The sequence below is a fragment of the Tamandua tetradactyla genome, chromosome 5, assembly GCF_023851605.1.
Source record: "Tamandua tetradactyla isolate mTamTet1 chromosome 5, mTamTet1.pri, whole genome shotgun sequence".
In the NCBI taxonomy this organism is placed as follows: domain Eukaryota; kingdom Metazoa; phylum Chordata; class Mammalia; order Pilosa; family Myrmecophagidae; genus Tamandua; species Tamandua tetradactyla.
The window spans coordinates 37,611,845-37,633,325 of NC_135331.1; the positions used below are offsets into that span (position 1 = coordinate 37,611,845).

Here is a 21,481-nt window from a genome sequence, read left to right on the forward strand (position 1 = left end):
GTGTAAGAGTGACCTCCAGAGCAGCCTCTCAACTCTATTTGAATTGTCTCAGCCACTGATACTCTGTTACATTTCTTTTTCCTCTTTTGGTCAGGATGGCATTGTTCATCCCACAGTGCCAGGGTTGAACTGATCCCTGGGAGTCATCTCTCACGCCGCCAGGGAGACTTTCACCCCTGGATGTCAAGTCCCACATAGTGGGGAGGACCTTGATTTCATAAAGTGATTATTGACAGTTAGATTAATATCTACCATATTTGTAACTGTCTTCTATTTGTTCTGTTTGTTTTTTGGTTTTTTTTCTTTTTCTGCTCTCTCTGGTTTTAAATGGGATTTTTATATGAATCCATTTTCTGTCCTCTATAAGTGTATGGATTTTATTTTTTTAAAAATAGTTTTATGGGTTGCCCTGAAGTTTGCAAAACATATTTACAACTAATCTAAGTGCATATTCAAATAACACTATACCAATTAATGGGTAGTGCAAGCACCTTATATCATTGTATTCCCAATTTCTCCCTCCTATTCTAACATTGCTGTTATTCAATTCACTCATTCCTAAGCTTTAATTACCCTGCATATTGTTGATATTATTATTTCCAACAAACAATAATCTATTAGATAATTAAAAATAAGAGAAATGTTTTATTTTACCTTCATTTATTCCTTCTCTGATGCTTTCTTTTCTTTACATATATCTAAGTTCTGAGCTATAAAATTTTCCTTCATTCGAAAAACTTATTTTAGCATTTTTTGCAAGCAGTTCTACTGGCAACAAATTCCCTCAGTTTTGGTTTGTCTAAGACAGTCTTTATTTCTCCTTCACATTTGAAGGATAATTTTACTGGATAAAGATTTCTAGCTTGTTTTTTCTTTTAACATTTAAGTATTTCACTCAAGTCTGCTCTTGGTCGCATGGTTTATGAAGTGAAGGTCAATGAAATTATCTTTATTGCTCTATAGGTAATTCCACCCCCCCTTTGGCTTTTTTCAAGATTTTCTCTTTGTCTTTATTTTCTCCAATTTGAAAATGATATGTACAAAGTGTATGTGTGTATATATATATACATATATATCCTGCTTTATGCTTCTAGGTTCCTGTATCTGTGTTTTGCTATTAATTGGAAAATTCTCAGCCATATTGCTTTAAATATTTCTTCTGCTCCTTTCTCTCATTCTACTCTTCAGTTTTTGGGTTTTTTTTTTTATTATTATTTTTCCTCTGCATTTCAGTTTGGGAAGTCTCTACTGACATATCTTCAAGCTCACTGACTCTTTCCTCAACTGTCAAAGGAATTCTTCATTTCTGTTGCAGTGTTTTTGATTTCTAGCATTTCCTTTTTTTTTTTTTTTTAACAATAAATACCCTTATTACATGATCTGGGATGGGAGGGGTGAATTATTTCCCTTTTGGGGCTTTGATATTCCTCAAATAAAACTCCAGCTCCTTACCGTCTAGTACATAGTCATCTGCTCGACCACACTGGCATGGCCTCAAAGCAATGCACACAGAAAGCTTGCTCTGCTGGAACTGCTCCTTAAGAAGAGTGCTGATTTGGCATTCTTTCTCCTTTCAACATATTTCTTATGACTTTTCTTTGATCATTTTTTGTTTAAAATTTCTTCCTTCTCAAGAGTCAACTTGGCCCCCTTCTTGCAGCCCAGGGGCAGAGACCAGTGAGACTCCAACCACTGCCAGCGCAGTGTGCTGTCAGTGAGCACAATACACTTCTTCACCAGGGCCTTGATGCGGACCATTCATTTCCTTTAGATGCATTGTAGACAACATCGATGATCCTTGTTTTGTGGTACAACACTCAGAACCCCAGGAGAAGATCCACACATCCAGCCCCAAGCATGGTAGTTCTTGTTACCGCCTTGCACCGGAACCATGCATATGCTACAGGGGACAATCTTTGTGTTAGCAAATGGGTGTCCTAGCTCATACTTCTGCTTCTTGTGGCAGGGCTTTCTAGTACCCCCAGTCTTGAAGCGCTTGTGCCAGTGTTCCAGGAGCTGCCCATCACACGGCACTGGCTAGAAAGAGCTCTAACATTTCCTTTAGATTCTGTCTTAGAGTTTTAATCTCTCTGCTTACATTTCCCATCTGTTCTTACATGATGTCTACACTTTACATTATAGCCCTTAGTATACTGTTCATAGTACTTTTAAATTCTGGCCTGATAATTTCAAAATCTCTGTCATATCTGATTGCTTTGCCTCTTCAGACTTTTTTCTTGCCTTTTAGCAGTCATAAATTTTTTTGTTGAAAGACAGACATGATATATTGGGTAATAGGAACTGAGGTAAACAGGCCTTTAGTGCAAGGGTTTATGTTTATCCGGCTAGGAGTTACAGTTTTAATTGTTTACTGTAGCTGTAGGTGTCTGAGGCTTCACTTTCCTCTAGTGTCCTTGTTTTTATCTTCTCTGTTGTCTTTGGGTTTCCCCAGAAACTTCTTCTTAAATAGCTTTGCAGCTTTTTCAGCTGAATCCTGTTATTATACAGGAGTCCTTTGATATGGTATTAAATTGTGTGGGGGTGCAGGGGAGAGGTTGGTCTCTGGTTACTTTTCCCCTGGGCTTATTTCAAATGGTTACTCTGCACCCCCCTTCCCAACTCTCTTCCAGTTAGAAGCTCTAGGCATTTTCCTCTGATCTTTATCAAGAGAACTTCGGTGCAGCTCCTGAAGTAAAGACAGGGCCCCCAGAAATTTTTAAGCTCTCAAGGTAGTCCACTTTCAGCCTTTCAGCAATTGGCCAATTACAGTTTAAGTTTTCCTACTAGTTCCTGGCTCCAGGGGCTTCTGCTCCTAGCAGGCTGTGATTCTCTGTATTCATCTGTCTCTCCAGTTTTCAGGGCATTGCTTTGCCCTGTGATCTCTATTTTTTATGGATCTAAGAACTGTTGATTTTCAGTTGTTTCAACATTTTTCTTGTTGATAGGATGGAAGTGATGACTTCCAAGCTACTTCTATGTTGGAGCAGAAACAAGAAAGTTGAGTTTTTTTTAATTAAAAGTTGCTTGCAATTTTTGCTGTGAAAATTTTGAGAATATCATTACATTTTTGTCACAGAACCCCCCATCTAAAATACCTCTTGAGAAATTTCTTTTGGAATTCAGCTTTCTTAACCCAGAGGAATGTTAACACCCATTTTTTGGGTAATAAGAACTGTGTTTTCTTTTTTGGTTGGGTCACTGGGAAGTTCTGATTCAACTTTACTGTAATGATTATGTTGACCCTTTTGTATTTGGGCTCTTTTCCCTGGTCTTGGTTTCCTGCTTCTATTTGTATATCTTTGGTCATGATTTTCTATTTCTATTGTGTCATTATTTAACACTGTAAATGAAATAAAATCCTTTACAAAAGGAATTACACACAAGCACAGAATAAAAAAATCCTGTTACATGCACTGGTAATCTACCTCCCCCTTAGCTTGCCATTTCTCAGCTTTTTTGTCCAAGCTCTGAAATTTCTTTAGCGGGCCCTATTGTACAAGCTTTAATGCCCCAGAAGTGCTGGTTAGGAGGCAGTGTGTCATGGTGGAGACCTGGCAACTGGAATCAGAGGAGCACTATTCCAGTTCTACCACATCACTATCCTATGCCCTTAGGAAAGTTACTACTACTCCAGGCCTTACATTTCATCTGTCTTAGAAGTTTATTATAAAGCTCAAATGCAACAGTGAGTGCCAAGGGGTGATGCTCAGTTTTCTAGGGTATTATTATTATTCTAACAGGTTCAATTATCATAGTCCTCGATTTTACAAGTAACAAAAACCTAAACTTGCCACTCCCTCTAGTATTATTTTGTTATAGACTGGAATCCACTATAAGTCTTAGACACATCATATTTCTTAAGTGAGTACCAATGGGAACTTGATAGCAGATCACCTCACCTAGGAAGAGTGCAAAACATGGGCTTTGAGACTATTATACCCAAACTCAGAATGTGATGTTAGAATGGGGCCCGTTTCTCTAAGTGTACATCAGTGTGTGTGTGTGAAGTAGGGAGAAGGTACTCCTAAGGGTCATTTGGAAACATGGCAGGCATTTTTTGTTGTTAAAATATCCAGGGGGTCACACTGGTACTTTGTGGGTGGGACCAGGGATACTAAACTGCCTGCATCATGTGGGATAGTCATGTACAATGAAGAATGGTCCCACCCAAAAATGCTAATAGCACAATGATAAGAAACACTGAAGGCTCTAGGGTGATTTTTTACTCTGGCTAATTAAAAATCTAGTTAATAATTAAAAAAAAAACTCCATTTCTGGACTGTCATCCATTTGAAGTTGTTAAAATAAATCAGCAAAGCTAATTAATTGGGCAGTCTTTTGGCTGGTCTCCAATAATTTAAGCAAAACACTGAAAAATTAGAAGCCTTAATTTTAAAATCTGGCCTACTGACTATCCTCTATACTAGCTTATCTGTGAAATGTAATTCATTAAGGAGACAAATTAAAAGGCATCTATGTATGTGTTACCTCCCTAATTTCATTATGTCATTCAATAAGAGAGAGGGGAAACCTTCTAAGTAATAAAAAAAAAAAAGTAGTAATGATAATAATGGCAATAATATACGAAATTATCCTTTGGTAATTTCATTCAATACCATGACACCAAGAACCAGCTATGTGGCTCCAAAATATGTAACACAGCCCACTCTTCTCTCCTAAGCTTTAGTCCCATAAATGCAACTACATGCTGGATATATCTACCTAGATATACCTCAACTAGCTGGAAATTCACTATTTTAAACAATATGTTTGTTGAAATATTGGGCTGAATTAAATCTAACATTTTATGATACTTGCCAGTTTTCAAAGCCCTTGGAACTCCATTGCTTATTTTTTACTAGAACAAAGGCATGGTGACTGGGTATGCTTTTGAAGACACTCTACTGAATCACACAGCTAGCAGGCCTACCATCTCCTGGCTCAGCAATTCTTCTCTGGGATATTTTGCCCTTCTGATAGACTAAGGTAGCAATTGCTATAGAATTGAGCTGTGCAGTCTGAGCTGCATTCAGCCCACCTCACAGGACTGTATTATTCTTTCAGCTCAGACAGCATGAGAGGAGGGCAAATACAGCCTGCAAAAACCAACAGGGGGCCCTGGAAACAGACAGGGAAAGCGAGGAGCAGAAGAGCTGGCCAAAAAAATGGCCCTTCAAAATGATTTCACTTTACAAATAAAATTCAAAGACAGATGGATTTTCCAGCAAGGCTGGAGTGCAAATTATGAAATCTGTTTTCCTGAGGCAATAGGGTCTGAAAAGCTTCATTTTAAAAATTTACACTAGATTGAAAACTCAAAGTCTATGATTGTGTGAAGTGTTCTGGCTAGATTAAGTGTAATGCTATCATAACAAGTGATTCATACATTCTGCTCATTTTTCTATTAGCACATGGGTTTTTGGTTAGGGCAATTTCTAAAACCTGGAAAAGAGCAAAACTGAATTGAAGTTATGAATCCATTTACTGTTTTCAGTTTTTCTTCCCTTTTTGTTTAATTGAGAGGGATTTACTTCGGGAAAATTGGAGGCTCTTGAGGCTGGCTTGCTCATGCACATCACAGAGATGCTATCTGAACATGCCTTCCAAGAAAGCTTTCGTGAGCCAGTTAAAGTTTGAAACTCCATTTACTTCACCTGTTCAAGCAGTAGGCTCACAGCAGCCAGTGGAGAATGCTAATGACATCATAAGAGACAAAGAAGGACAGTATATACTAATTAAAGGGTCAATTCACCAAGAAGATATAACAATCATAAACCTAGAGTAGACAACTTTAATGTTTCAAAGGCTTTCTTTTAGTCTTCTTGTTCATATTTTTACATTGAGATCCTATAGGAGGTTCAAAACTGAACATAATAATCCTAATATTTTTTTCAATTATAAAAATAGTACAGGGCGGGCCGCGGTGGCTCAGCGGGCAAAGTGCTTGCCTGCTATGCCGGAGGACCTCGGTTCGATTCCCGGCCCCAGCCCATGTAACAAAAACGGAGAAACAGAATACAGTAAAACAAGAAAATGTTTAAAAAAATGTTTCCCTTTCTTCCTTCCTTCCTTCCTTCTATCCTTCCTTCCTTCTCTCTGTCTTTAAAAAAAAAAAAAAAAAAAATAGTACATGCTACTTCCGGGAAGATGGCCAACTAGAATAGCTTGAGATAAGCCCTGCTACATGGAAAAGTTAGAGAAGGGACAGGAGGGTGACTGTGCGGTGATTCAGGAGTACGGCTGACTTGGGAGAGCCGTCTGCAGCACATGTGGCAGCCCTGGTTGCAGAGGCCAGGGAACTGAGAGACAAAAAGTTGGAGCCTGGCACAGAGGCCATGGGAATGCACAGATGGGACCACAGTACTAGAACCGTGCATGTGCACAGCTCTCAGCCTCACTTCCCCACTCTGAGAAAGTGCCGACGTACGCAAAAGCTGGAACATATCTGCCCCCAATCCATAAAGGCATAACACCGACCTGCTGCCCCACGCCTTAGACCTGTGCACCAGCACAGCTACATCCACCCTGGCCACTGGGCACCCATGTTCACAAGCATCAGGGTAACATCCCCAACCTGTGCCCATAACTGCCCTGAAAAAAATCACCGTACTGAGTGCTCCAACCTGTGCCCTGTTCCTTGCTATACAACCATCCCACAAACACAAGGCCTGAAACTACTGAAAGAAATCAATTCCCAAAGTAAATCAATCAAGATATTTACATGCCACTAAGACAGCAGAAGATTCCTAAGCATATCACAATGCAGACAGATATAGCTCTGCCTAGTGACAAAACTACAACATCAGAGGAGACACAGACACTGGAACAAATAATCAAAAATGTTCATACAACTCTACTTAATAAAATAAGTGGGATAACAAATGACATAAAAGAGATCAAGAAGACAATAGAAGAGGACAAAGAGAAATTTGAAAGAATAGAAAAATAGCAGATATCACAGAAATTAAAGATTCTGTTGACAAATAAAAAACATACTAGAGGCAAACAACAACAGATTTGAAAAGCAGAAGAAAGAATAAGTGATATAGAGAACAGGATACTTGACTTCGAAGACTCAAAACAGCAACTGGCAAAAACGATGGAAAAAATTGAATGGGAACTCAGGGAAATGATAGACAAAACAAAGCATGCAAATATAAGAATCATTGGTGTCCCAGAAGGAGAAGAGAGGAGTAAAGGTCTAGGAAGAGTAGTTGAGGATATAATGGAGGAAAACTTCCCAACCCTCACAAAGGACATAAACATTTAAGTCAAAGAAGCCCAATGAACCCAAACAGAATATATCCAAATAGGCCTTTCCCAAGGCACATACTAATCAGTCTGTCAAATGTTGAAGAGAAGAAGAAAATCCTGAATGCAGCAAGAGAAAAACAATCTACTACATACAAGGGAAACCAAATAAAACTGAGTTCAGACTACTCAACTAGTACCCTGGAGGCAAGATCTTGAAATAGTAAGGCTTCCAGTCAAGAATTCTGTACCCAACCAAATTGTCCTTCAAAATTCAGGGACAGATTAAAATTTTCATGGACAAAGATGTACTGAAAGAATCTGTCAACAAGAGACCCCCTACAAGAAATACTAAAAGGAGTTCTGCTGGCTGAAAAACAAAGACAGGAGAGGGAGGTCTTGAGGAGAGCACAGAATTGAACAGTACCACTAAGAGTAATTTAAAGAATACTAAGAGAAAGAGGGAAAAGAATATACAGATTTGATAAATAAAATAAAAAAGATAAGATGGTAGAATCAAGAAATGCCTTTTCAATAATAACTTTGAATGTTAATGGATTAAGCTTACCAATTAAAAGATACAGATTGGCAGAATGGATTAAGAAACATAACCAGCTATATGCTGCTTTCAAGAGACTCATCTTAGACACAAGGATACAAATAGATTGAAAGTGAAAGGATGGAAAAAGATTTTTCCATGCAAGTTGTAACCAATGGAAAGCAGTAGTGTGGTAGTTAGATTCAGTTGTCAACTTGGCCAGGTGACAGTACCTAGTTCTGTTGCTGTGGACATGAGCCAATGTTACGTGACATGAGCTCATTACATCTGCAGTCAGCTAAGAGGTGTGCTTGCTGTAATGAATGATGTTTGATTTAATTGGCTGGTTCTTGAATGAGAGAGTTCAACATGGCACAGCCCAAGCAGTTCAGCATACCATACCTCATCTCGGCACTCTCAGTTTAGCCCAGGCCTTTGGAGATGCAGAAAGAAACCACCCCTAGGAAAGTTGTTGGAAACCAGCAGAGATTGCCCTGTGCCTTCCCACATAAGAAAGAACCTCAATTGAAAGTTAGCTGCCTTTCCTCTGAAGAACTATACGTTAACTAAATAAATCCCCTTTTATATTTAAAGCCAATCCGTCTCTGATGTGGTGCATTCTGGCAGCTAGCAAACTAGAACAAGTAGCTATACTAATATCAGACAAAATAGACTTTAAATGTAAAGACATGATAACAGACAAAGAAAGGACATTACATATTAATTAAAGGGTCAATTCACCAAGAAGATATAACAATCATAAATGTTTATGCTCCTAATCAAGGAGTACCAAAGTACATGAAACAGACATTGGCAAAACTGAAGGGAGCCATAGATGTTTCAACAATAATAGCAGAAGACTTCAATACACCACTCTCCTCTATAGATAGAACAACCAGAGAAAAGATCAACAAGGAAATAGAGAAGTTAAATAACTTGATAAATGAATTAGACCTAACAGACATATATTGGTCAAAGTACCCCAAAGCACAAGGATATACATTCTTCTCTAGTGCTCATGGAACATTCTCCAGGATAGATCAGATGCTGGAGCACAAAACGGGTCTTTATAAATTTAAAAACACTGAAATTATTCAAAGCACTTTCTTTGATCACAGTGGGATCTCAATAACCACAAAAGAGCAAGAACATTCACAAATATATGGAAATAAAATAACACACTCTTAAACAATCAGTGGGTCAAAGAAGAAATTGCTAGAGAAATCAGTAGCTATCTGGAGATGAATAAAAATGAGAACACAACTTATCAGAACTTATAGGATGCAACAAAGACAGTGCTGAGAGGGAAATTTACTGCCCTAAATGTCTATATTAAAAAACAAGAAAGAGCAAAAATCCAAGAATGAACAGCTCATCTGAAGGAACTTGAGAAAGAACAGCAAACTAACCCCAAAGCAAATAGAAGAAGAGAAATCACAGAGATTAAAGCAGAGGTGAATGAATGGGAGAACAAAAGAACAATAAAAAGAATCAATAAAACCAAAAGTTGGCTCTTTGAGAAGATCAATAAAATTGATGGGCCACCAGGAAGACTGACAAAGAAAAAAGAGAGGATGTAAATAAACAAAATCAGAAATGAGAAGGGGTGCATTATCAGAGACTCTGAAGAAATAAAAGAAATCATAAGAGGATACTATGAACACTATACACCAACAAACTAGACAACTTAGATGAAATGGAAAAATTTCTGGAGACACACAAACAAGTTACACTGACTTAGGAAGAAATAGAATATCTCAACAACCAATCACAAGTAAAGAGATTTAATCAGTCATCAAAAGTCCTCCTACAAAGAAAAGCCCAGGGCCAGATGGCTTCACAGGGGAATTTTATCAAACATTCCAGAAAGAACTAACACCAATCCTGCTCTAACTTTTCCAAAAAATTGAGAGAAAAGGGACTCTAATTCATTTTATGAAGCTAATATTTTAATACTAAAACTGTGTAAAGATGCTATAAGAAAGGAAAAGTACAGACCAATCTTCCTAATGAACATAGATGCAAAAATTCTCAATAAAATATTAGCCAATTGAATCCAACAGCACATCAAAAGAATTATACACAATGACCAAGTGGGGTTTATACCAGGAATGCAAGGACAGTTCAACACAAGAAAATCAAATAAAATAATATAAAAAGACATTTCCTGCTCATGGATAGGGAGGCTAAATATAGTTAAGATGTCAATTCTCTCCAAATCGACCTACAGAGTGAACACAGTATCAATCAAAATCCCAACAACCTACTTCGAAGTTTTGGAAAAGCTAACCACCAAATTCATCAGGAAGGGAAAAAGACCCTCAATAGCGAAAAGCATCCTGAAAAAGAAGAACGAAGTGGGAGGATTAACACTCCCTGACTTTTAAACCTATTCTAAAACCACAGTAGTCAAAACAGCATGGTACTGGCACAAAGACAGAAGCATTAACCAATGGAATTGAATCAAGACTGCAGAAATAGACCACCAAATCTGTCATCAACTGATTTTTGATAAGGCCCCAAAATCCTCTGAACTGGGACAAAATAGTCTTTTCAGTAACTGGGCATGGAAGAACTGGATATCAATAGACGAAAGAATGAAAGAGGACCCCTATCTTATACCCTACACAAAAATTAACTCAAAGTGATCAAACACCTAAATATAAGAGCAAGCACCATAAAGCTTCTAGAATAAAATGTAGGGAAACAGTTTCAAGACCTAGTAATAGGAGGTAGCTTCCTAAACTTTACACCCAAAGCACAAGCAACAAAAGAAAAAAAATAGATAAATGGGAACTCCTCAAAATCAAATGCTGTGCACCTCAAAAGACTTTGTCAATAAGGTGAAGAGGCAGCCAAATCAACGGGAGAAAATATTTGGAAATCACATATTGGACAAAGGTTTGATTTCCTGTATATACAAAGAAATCATACAACTCAACAACAAAAGAATGAACAACCCATTTATAAAATAGGCTAAAGATATGAATAAGCATTTTTCTGAATAGCAAATACAGATGGCTCAAAAGCACATGAAGAGATGCTCATTTTCACTGGCTATAAGGGAAATGCAGATGAAGACTATAATGAGATACCATCTCACACCTATAAAAATGACTGCTATTCAACAAATAGGAAACTATAAATGTTGGAGAGGATGTGGAGAAACTGGGACACTTATGCACTGCTGGTGGGAACGTATAATGGTGTAGCCACTATGGAAGATTGTTTGTCGGTTCCTTAGGAAACTAAGTATCGAGTTACCCTATGATCCAGCAATAGCACTACTGGGTATATACCCAGAAGAGCTGAAAGCAATGACACAAACACACAGTTGCACACCGATGTTCACAACAGCATTATTCACAAGCGCCAAAAGACAGAAACAAACCAAACACCCATCAACAGACAAGTGGATCAACGAAATGTGGTATATACATATGACAGAATATTATGCAGCAGTAAGACAAAATGACGTCCTGAAGCACATGACAAGATGGATAAGCCTTGAGGACACAATGCTGAGTGCAATTAGCCAGACACAAAAGGATAGATATGTATGATTCCACTTTTATGACCAGCATAAAGGTATAATCAGAGCCTTATAATGAAGACGTTAGGGGACTTAGAGATACAAAGAGGCTAGAGATGGGTGTACCATTATCTAATGAGGTTGAACTCCAATGTAAGGGAGTAGACAGGAATGAAGGTGGTTCTCTAGTGGGTCTGTAAGTAATATTACCATTTTGAAGATGAATAAGAGTGAAAGGGGTTGTATACACCTATGTGTCCCACTGATTCACACTATAAATATGAATTCTCCCAAGAATTACTTCAAAGATATGATTCTCACATAAAGAGTGTTTAAGTCCAGGGTACAGAGGGAAACTACTGTTGCACGTTATGAGCTCTGATTAAAAGGAAACCATCAGCACTACCACAACAACAGCAGAGGCAATGGGAGGAGGGACAAGAGTTAAGAGGAGGTTTAGGTATTCTATTTGGTGAGGGTGTGTTTATTGGTTTTCTTCCTCTTGGGAACAATGAAATAATCTAAAATAGAGAATTTTGATGGAGTGTGGACTTTGGGCCCTCTCTGTGATGCCCAATGGATGCAGGTTGCTGAAAGATGCACTGATGGAGAAGTAGATTGGCAAACGTTGGTGTGTACTTATGAACAAAAGTTGTGCTGCTACAAAAAGGAACATAGTCATGAGGCATGCAACAATGTGAATAAACATGTGAAACCTTTGGTGAGACAAAATAAGCCAGAAACAAAAGAACAAGAATGGTATGGTCACCTTTAAAAATGCTTATGAGAAAACAGGAGCCTAGATTGCAAGTTTTAGAGCAGAAACATTAAGTCTGGAGTGATGATTATTATTTCTGGATTTTGAGAGACTGTTTATATATATAACCCAATATTTAGAGATAAGAATGAAGCCGAACAGGTTGGGGTTAAAGTAATTCAGAACATAGAGGTAAGGAAAACAGTGTCTATATTTTAGAACAACACATACTCTTTCAGACCAATGTAAGTTAAGGTTTATTTGGTGTGGAACAAAAATTTTCTGTAGTGCATAATCTAATTCAACCTATCTGTATAACTCATTTGAACAAATGAAACACAATGAGTCCAGAATAAGAAAGAGGTCCTTTAATCCTGTATAGATCATTGTAACGCCTGGATATATCCTAGAGTATACTAAGCAGATAATCAAAAAAGTATTGGCCACATCTCCTGAGGAATGGGAGAAAAATATGGAGCTACTAAACTTAGTCATCAGGGAATCCCCTGATACAGTGTCAAACTTTGAGGACACCCAGGTCAATGGGCCATGCCCTCAATCAGGAGGCTTAATCTTGTGAAGTTTATGTAGGTAGCAGAGAAGCTTAGTCTACCTATAGGCATGCCTAACAGTTACTTCTGGAGAACATCTTTTGTTGCTCAGATGTGACCTTAATTTCTCTAAGCCCAACTCTGCAAGTGAAATCATTGCCCTCCCCCCTACATGGGACATGATATTCAGGGGTGAAAGTCTCCCTGGTGATGTGGAAGATGACTCCCAGGGATGAATCCAGACCTGGCACCGTGGGATCAACAACTCCAACCTGACCAAAAGGGGGAAAAGTAGTATAATTAATTAAGCATCAGTAGCAGAGAGAATTCGAATAGAGCTGAGAGGCTATGTGGGGGTTGCTCTCATGCAAGCTTTGGTTAGACCTATCATAACCTGCCAACCCCCAACCAGGACCATTCCAGTCAACCCTAAAGAACACCTATGGCAATATATAAGATTCCACAAGGGTTCCATACACTAGAGTAACTTTCCGGAGGCCTACAACCCCCAGATGAGTCCCTGGTCCACGTAAGTCCTGAAACCTAGCCCAGCCTCTCCAGAACATCAGGTAGTTCCATCTCCCTACCCCATATTGGTAAGAGACCTTTCCAATATGAGAAATTTAAAGTTACCATAGCCCAAACACCCCTGGGGAAAGGGATGGAAGGATCAAAGGTGATGGTAGAGTTGTACAGAGAAGATGGGATTTAGCAAATGAATATGAATGCTGAATCATTGAGTTGATATCTCTTTTAGACTCCAGTATTTTGGAGCAGCTAGAAGTAAAAACCCGAAGTTGTGAAATTGTAATCCATGTCAAATATTGAAATATGTTCTACAACTAATTATGGTGCTGTGCTTTGAAATGTATAGCTTTTTCGTATAAATGTTATTTTTCACAAAAAAAAGAAGGAAAAAAAGTTGATTGTGATGATAAAAAAATATTTAGCCTCCTATGTTCTGGAGCAGCTAGAGGGAAAAATGTGAGAGGATCGTATAGTAGCCATTGAGAAACTCTGGGATCTGTCCTGTAACTGCTTGTTGAGAAGTGCTTTGAAAACTATTGCTCTTTATTTCTTTGTTTTGGATATATGTTATACTGTACAATGTAGAAAAGTTCAAAAAACAAAGCTAATGCATTTTATGGTAGCCCATGACAAACTCTGGGATATGTTCTATAACTACTTGTTGAATAGTGCTCTGAAAATTATTGCTGTTTTCTTTCTTAGCTTTGTGCATATATATATATATATATATATATATATATATATATATACACACACATTATATTATACAAAAAAAACAAAGTAAAAAAAAATAGTACATGCTTGTGGCTGGTTGGTTCACCCAATACTCATTTCTAAACCCCTCCTTCAGGACCTGGTTCTGCTTATGGTGCTGGAAAATCAAATATTCACTTTCCAAGCCTCTCTTGCAGCTAGGCTTGGTCAAGTGACCCTATTTTTGTCAATGAGACAAAAGTGGGAGTCTTCTGAGGTTTCAGAAAAGTTTTTGCTTTTCTGTTAAAAGGATATAGAGGCAACTTGTCCAGCACCACCACTCCCACAACCCCACTTCTGATTTGAACACCTCACGATATCTGGAGTACCAGAAGCCAACCTGTGACCATGAGATATTAAGGGGCCAGCATGAGAGAAAGGATAAGAGAATTGTGGAGACACAATTATCTTTAAGCCTTGAAACCACTATCAGGTGCATTGTACTTTTTGTTTTGTGAGAAAAATAAGTTTCTATTTGCTTGTCATTTTAAATCAGATTTTTCTGTTACTTACAGCCAAAGCTTTGTTACAATATTCAATGCAAAAAATATGAAAAATTCACGAAAAACAATATCTATCTGTCTGTCTTTCACCTAGTGACTCTCTGAGATTTTAGGGTAGTTCCTGACAATGTATTTTTTCCTTTGTGTGGATTGTTTTGTTTACATTATCAAGATCATACTGTATATACAGATTTCAAGGCATAATTACAACAAGACCAGGTTCTTAAATGAAGATAATCATAATAAGGATTTTGATAATAGACATCTGCCATTAGGTCTTTGCTTAGACTTTTCCAATTAAAAACTCAAAAACTTAGTTATTCCATATGAATCAAAGGATACAGATGATCATTTCTCAAGTGTCTTGGTAATAAAAATGGGCAATATATTTCTCTCTATAGTGCTGCTTTGTAGAAGAAAAAAAAGTTTTTAGTTTAGTAACTCTTCCAACAATGTTCTCACCATGTAAAAATAATGATCTTTCTTAGGAAGTGCTGCACAGACTGCAGTTACAGTTTTTGGTGGTTGTCATATTGGACAGGAGATTCCATACTAACGGCCGAAGGACGTGAAAAAGAAATACCTTTTGATATTGGCAAAGGAGTCAAAGAAGGGCAGCTGATCAGTGTGGGGCAGGCCCAAAATTCTCCTGGCAACAGAAGCCACCTTACAATACTGTCAACCAACTGTAGTAAGGGAGCAAGAAGAGATTAACAACAACCACAAAACCCTAAGGCTTTTCATACCAATACATCCTAATTCTTGAGTCTTTAATTTTAATTCATTTCTGGCTGGCTGGAAGAAGTCTCCAAGTACATTTTTTTTCCAAGCAGAATACTATGTGGATGGTACATTTTCTTATTTCTTGCTTATCCAGAAATGTGATATCACTGTCTTTATACATAAGAAGGAAATTGGATAAGTAACTCTTTTCCCCTCAAAAACGAACAAACCAAACCTCTGTTGTTGCTGGCATTCAGATCACAGAAATTTCTCTGGGCTTCGTTTTTTTTTTTCTTAGCAGAGAATTTGCTTTTTTCTGTGCTTAGGTGATTTTGAAATTTTTCTTACAAGTTGAAAACTGCACCAGAATGTACCTAGGTGTGGGGACTCTTCTCACTGAACTTGCCCTCTCAAGCTGCTTAAGTCTTCTAAATCCAGAGAAAGTTTTTCTTTTCTAATTTTATATTTGACCGCAGTTTCTTTTTATGTTTTTATGGTTCCTTTTTTAGAAATGTCTGTAGTGTTTAGGTTAAATCTTATTCTCTTTACTATAAATCAATTTTTCCCCTCATTGTTTTTGATCTCTTTGTTCTTTTCTTCTATATTCTAATGGAGCTTATTGTTCTACTTAACTGATTTGGTTTCCGCTATACAGTTGTACAGTTTTACCTTTACTGTAGATTTTACCTTTAAAAGTTCTTTGCAATTCTTCCTTCTGTTGCTCACCTTTTTTTTTTTTTTAACATCTGATCCTTTTTTTTCTCATTGCAATCTGCTTTGTCCTTAAGATTTTATAGTCCTATTAAAGATGCCAAACTTTTATACATTTTCCTTTTATTTCTCATGATAAATCATTTTTAAAGGTCTGTTCTTTTGAGAGTCAGTGTTGCCTCTTCCTTAATCTACAGCAAAATTTTTCATTCATGTCTGTTTTATTCTCACAGTTTGACTTTCAAATAAAGGGAACTCCATCTAGACACAATATGTACCCACAGATAAAGTACATGGTTTGAGTCCCAGTAGGGTGTGACTCTATTTTCCATGCGCTTGGGTGTTGATCAAATCCCTGTCTCAGATCTACAGCTAGATGTCAGAACGATGATGTTGTACAGTGCCTCGCTCAATTCCTAGTGTAATAATCATTGCAACAGCTAATATTATTGACGACTTTGTGCCAGGGCACTGTCCTAGGAACTTTACATGTGTTAATTTAATTCTCATAACAGTTGTATGAGTTAAGTAAAGTTATTATCCTTATATTCCATCCTCATTTTCCATCCCCACGATGGAAATGAATTACAGAGAAGTTAAGGAACTTGACCAAGGATACACAGTTAGAAAATAGCAAGCTGGGGATCCAAACTCAAGCAATCTTCTAGGATTCAAGCTCTTAACTGGTGCACTCAGTGATATTTGGACAATAAACATGGATATAGGCAGAGAAGTGGGACTTGGGGAGAAAGTAACTATGCCCAGTGACTTCCAAATCATCTCTACATCATTCACCTGAGATCTAGTCATGTATTTCCAGTTGTCTCAGGCTGTCACTTCAAGAACTTGAGGGAAGAGGGGTAGTGGTAATTTTTTAAAACAAAATCCCATAGGTTCCCGATAATGAAAAGATGGAAGTTCACCTGGCCTAGCCAAACTTACCTTCCATGTCTCCCAAGCAGGAGCCCTCCACTCAAGCTAGCATTGCTCTGTGTTCTTCAAAGGAATAAACTAAATATATTGCACAAACTAGAGAAAGAGTAACAGCGGCAGTTAAGACTGAAGGTTATATAGCTCATACCTACAAAGAGCTCACCATGTTCTCATCACTCTCTTCTCTTATCTTCATAGTATTACTTAGAGGATTGGAAAGTTATTAAATAGTAAGTGAAGTAAAAGCAGTAGAGAAACTCACCAAAAGTCAGACAGCTTGTTACTATACTTTGTACCTGTTTCATATCTGATCTCCTTAGGATCAGGTTCTATGAGCCCTCCAGAGTGAAAAATAACCTTATTTATTAACCTCTATTGGTTTGGACATAATTTTATCAAGTACCTTTAGCATTCTTTCAGCAAACATTTACTGTAGTTCCATAGCGGGTTTCAAGGATAAACGGTGATGAACACAAAGTTCCTGCTCATGACCTGGTTGGGGAGGCACAATTCCAGCACAGGTGTAGGAATCGAGGCCTGTATATAATAAACAATTCCCCAGCTGCTAGGATCTTATAACTACTGTTGCTGCCAAAGGCTCTTTACAGTGGGGTAAGGGAGACTGCTTTTACATTTTGAACACTGGTAACACAAAACAATAAAGATCAATAGTGGTAAGGCTTGCAGCAAGAGGACGTGTATTTCTTTTCATGATGTGCCTCTTATCTGCAATAGTTAATAAAGGTGTGTTTGAAAAAAAGGATTATCACCAATATTAATAACACAGGCCAACTGGCTTACCAGTGATTAAAAGAAATCATTAATGAAATTTATTCAGCAGAAGAGCACATTCCTAAGTAATTTACAAATGCTTCAAATACATCTCATTCATTAAATAAGAAAATGTTGCATAACTCATTACAAAAACTGGATAGAGGACAAAAGAATGAATTTTTTCTTAGGAGGCATCTGTATACATTAGGTAAAAAAAAAAACATGCTGGGGGCTTAGAGACTGCATATACAATTTTTAGAGGATCTGGGGAAATGGAAATCAGAAAGCAGCAAAGTCACTTCATTCTCTGTTACTGAAAGCCACCGTACCCCTGAGGCAAAAAACAGCATATGACGAAAGAACATTTTGGTCCTACAAAGGATTGTGGAGAGCAGTAGAGAGAGAGAAAATTATTTTGGCTCTTCTCTCCAAGTAGATGTGAAGTGATTTAATGAAACACTGAGTGGTTCCTATACTGCCCAGAGTCCCTGGTTCCTGAGATAATCAATGTCTCACTCTGAGAGCATATCTTAAACTACATGGTGGGAGAGGTTGCCAGTGAAGGACATGCATGGTTTCCCAAAAGAAGTGGCCTTTCCTTTGTATGACAAGATAACGTAATCTTGACATTGTTTAATCTAATTCCTGGGCTGGACCCTGAACATGCCAATCACATTAATCAAATTAAAAAATGTAACTATGGCTGGACTTGACCATGGGGGAACTCTGAGGTTTCCAGTGTTTTGCAATCCAACATTGGGCAGCAGTTCCACCATCTTGTGGCATCTGAGTATAATCCATGTACTGAATTCCTCTTCTGGTCCTGCTTTCTGTAACAATTCACTTAAATACAGAGTGACTCTGCCTTTTTTTTTCCCACCTTTTAAAATGTGGCCACTAGAAAATTGAAAATTGCTATGTAGCTTGTATTATCTCTCTACTGGATAGCACTGCTCTGGCCCATTTATCCACCCTTCAAACTGTGAGCTCCATGAAGAGAATGAAGTTTCCTTCTTCTCTAGATCCCAGTAATTCAGATGACTGTTTGGCTCAAAACAGAGACTTCATAAATCTTTGTTAAACTAATTTGAATTTCCAAGGATTAGCTCTCTAAGGGCCAGATCCTTCTTCCTATTAGGAAGTGAAGGCGCAAAGAAAAAGCATGAGCTTTAGAGTTAGATTAACCTGAGGTGAATCACAGCTCCTGCAAACAGCTTAATTTCTCTCAACTAGCAAATTGCTTAATTTCTCTGAACCAGCTTGCTCACCTGGGAATAGGATAAGGGGAGGATTAAATAAACTACTTATGTAAAGCACACAGTCAACTTCTGGCACCAAATGAAGGAGGAGAGTTAGGACTTGAGTCTCTGCTTTCAACCATTTCTGTGTCTAGTCCAGGAGCCCACTTGCAGACCTGCATGCGAGAATTTAAGTAAGTAGTACTTGCAGTTGAGGGCTAGGGTGCGAAAAATAGGAAGCTGAGGAGGAAGTTGAACTCATCATAAAAACTGCAAACCAAGCCTGTCTGCCTTTTGACATTTAACCAAATCTGGATGACAGTAATCAATTTTTCTGTCCCTGAACGCAGTGCAATTGTTCCATGTAACAACGCATCAAAGGTTTAGGTACTTATGCCACTGCTTGCATCTCCCACTTTCCCATTGGCAGCAATCTCACAGTGTACCTGTTTAACAGGTAAGCCAAAGCTTTTCCCAATGGAGGTCCTGCTTCCATTGAGACACATCAGCCAATCTGTAAACCAGCAATTCTCAACCTTGGGGCACATATTAGAATCACCTTGCGCTTTTAAAAACCCCAGTGCCAAGTCCATACTCTAGACCAATTAACTAAAAATCCCTGGGGATGGACATCAGTGCTTTCTAATAGTCTCAGCTAATTCCAAAATGCAGGCTAAAGTCCACTGCTAATACAGCATTGTCATGATACACATTCTCAATATTTGGAAAGAGCAGGAGCTCTGAGGTAACGAACTATCCTGGCTCTCATATTTATTGGCTGTGTGATCTTGGACAAATTACTTACCCTCTTGAGCTACATTTTCCTCAACTGTCAAACAGAGATAATACCTCCTCATGAGACATGGTGAAGATAGAGAGTACCTGGCATCCAGTGAGTGGGGAACTGAAGGAATGGCAGTTGCTATGTCATCGTCATTCCCTCTACCCTCATAGAAATGATTCCTACATGTGGTGAGGTCAATATCATCTTCTCCTATGTTCATGCTACTCTGGCAAAGGAGATAATGCATGTAAAGTGCTTTGCACACAGTGGTTTCTCAAACCTTCATGTGCCTAAGAACCACAGGGGATCTTGTTAACATACAGATGCTGACTCCCTAGGTCTGAGGTGGGGCTGCATGAGATTCTGCATTTCTAAGTGCCTCCCAGGAGCTGTCTACATTTCTGATCTATGGGTCACCCTCTGAGTACTGAGTCTGAAATGGTAAAACTCTTTACAGAGTAAAGCATAACTAGAATTTCCCTAGCATACTTTTGGAAAATACATCACCTATCTATTTTCTTAAATCTTGAAAATGTTTGGAATTATTTTGAGTGACTTTATAGCAAGATTAGCATCCACAAAGTAACTAGTGTGAATCAGATCCTATATGAAAAACTGGTTGTTTTTCACCTTATGGTTTTTTTTTTTTTTTGCCATTAACATCTGATTGAACTTAGTGCACATACAAATTAATCACAAAAGTGTAGAAAACATACTCGCCCTCATTTGTTCCTAGGAACTAAAGATATATCTCCCTTTGTTTGTTCCTAAGGAAAAGCAGATTTATTCCAACCTCTACGAGGCTATGGGCTTCTGTCACTTCAGAAGATAACAATCAACTGCCTTTTTTTGTGCTCCTGGTTTTATCTTCATAATAAAGATGGTGTTTTCCGAAAGTATGAATAGCTTTATTTTATCATAATGATCTTAATCCTGTGTGTGCCCAATAGAATGATGGAGGAATTTTTGTTTTATACTTACGTATCCAGCTTTACTTATAAATATATTTCTCAAAAAACGGAGCATGAAAAACTCTGGGAGAATCACACTCTATTTTAGATGCAGAAAGATAGCTGGCTATTTAATGATTTCTATGGAAGATAATTTTGAAAACCATCCTTGAAAGTCTAATTTGTCTTTTGGAAGATCTGGATTTTCATTTTGCTGCATGAGTGGATTAAATCACTTCAATTTGTGATTGCCTTTACAAAGGTTTCTTTCAGTCCTATGAATTGTGATTTTTCACTTTCTTGTTGAATACAACTTTGTCACCAGCGAGACAAGACAAAAGTAAATTTAGAAAAATATCCCCAAATTATAATATTTAGTTCTAAAACAAATTTGGATATTGCATGGGGAGCCAAAATTCACTTCTGACAACCCCTAGAAGCTATCCCTTTTATCGAGCTCCTCAGGTCATGCAGCTGAGTATTTTTGGATAACAATGGTAATAGCCAGGGTGCCCAACAAACATTGGCGTGCCTTCTGTGTAAGTACGTAAGTCAGTGTTGGGTGCTGGAGGTACTTTTTAGAGTAGAAAATCCAAAAAACCTTTTTTTTTTTTTTGAAGGGTTCATTTAATAATTGGGTATCATATTGAGAGGCTTGGTTCTATGCTAAGCTAAACAAGCTTTTCTAAGGTAAATTCTTTTGGTTGAAGAGTATTTCCCTGATCAGATTCTGCTATATATATCTGCCACGTACTAACTCTGTGACCTTGGGTAAACTGCTTACCCTTTCAGTTCTTCATCTACAAAACGGTGATAGTATCTATTACAAAAGCCTGTTCTAAGGATTAAATGAGATAATGTACATTAAGGGCTTAGCACAAATAAATGGCAGCTATTATAATTTTTATTATATAGCATTGAGTATTCTTATTTCTCCTTCTGATGCTCTTCTGTC

At 37.8% G+C, this 21,481-nt stretch overlaps 1 protein-coding gene and 1 pseudogene across 3 annotated transcripts in view; both read right to left on the reverse strand.

The window, feature by feature from the left end:
* Positions 1 to 21,481, reverse strand: part of TTC28 (tetratricopeptide repeat domain 28) — an 896,291-nt gene that overhangs the window by 179,464 nt on the left and 695,346 nt on the right. The window lies entirely within an intron of this gene.
* On the reverse strand, positions 402 to 16,796 carry LOC143682155 (small ribosomal subunit protein eS8 pseudogene; annotated as a pseudogene).